Source organism: Sinocyclocheilus rhinocerous, unplaced genomic scaffold, assembly GCF_001515625.1.
Source record: "Sinocyclocheilus rhinocerous isolate Xijiao unplaced genomic scaffold, SAMN03320098_v1.1 C35304000, whole genome shotgun sequence".
NCBI lineage: Eukaryota > Metazoa > Chordata > Actinopteri > Cypriniformes > Cyprinidae > Sinocyclocheilus > Sinocyclocheilus rhinocerous.
The window spans coordinates 1-435 of NW_015746629.1; the positions used below are offsets into that span (position 1 = coordinate 1).

The following is a 435-nucleotide window of genomic DNA, read 5'->3' on the forward strand; positions in this document are numbered from 1 at the left end:
AGGGAAACCACTGTTCAAAGGAAATGACCGTATCCTTCCTCGCAGGAAAGCTGTGAATTTTATGCACAAATTTAGGAGAATATTGTATTTCTGATGTGGTGACTATTTCCCTAAATCTCATCCCCGGTATATTTGAATCCTTGACCATTTTCCACCAGACCTGGATCAGCTGATGGAGATCATGAAAATTACAGGGACGCCCGCAAAAGAGTTCACAGCCAAACTACAGTCTGAAGATGTGTGTTTCAGTCATATTTTCATACTAAGACTAGTTTGCAGACCTCTCACCAGATATATTGTGAGATGTGAAAATCTAAACCACATTATATATTTTTTTCTAGGCTAGAAACTACATAGCAAAGTTACCAAAACTTAAAAAGAAAGATCTTCGGACATTGTTACCAAATGTTAACCCACAAGGTAAGAGTGTTTTCT

At 37.7% G+C, this 435-nt stretch overlaps 1 long non-coding RNA gene across 1 annotated transcript; it reads left to right on the top strand.

The window, feature by feature from the left end:
• Positions 1–421, top strand: LOC107734806 (uncharacterized). Its single transcript, XR_001639174.1, has 3 exons — positions 1–29; positions 159–238; positions 342–421. It is a non-coding gene; the product is annotated as an uncharacterized LOC107734806 (long non-coding RNA).
• The last annotated feature ends 14 nt before the right edge of the window (positions 422–435 follow it).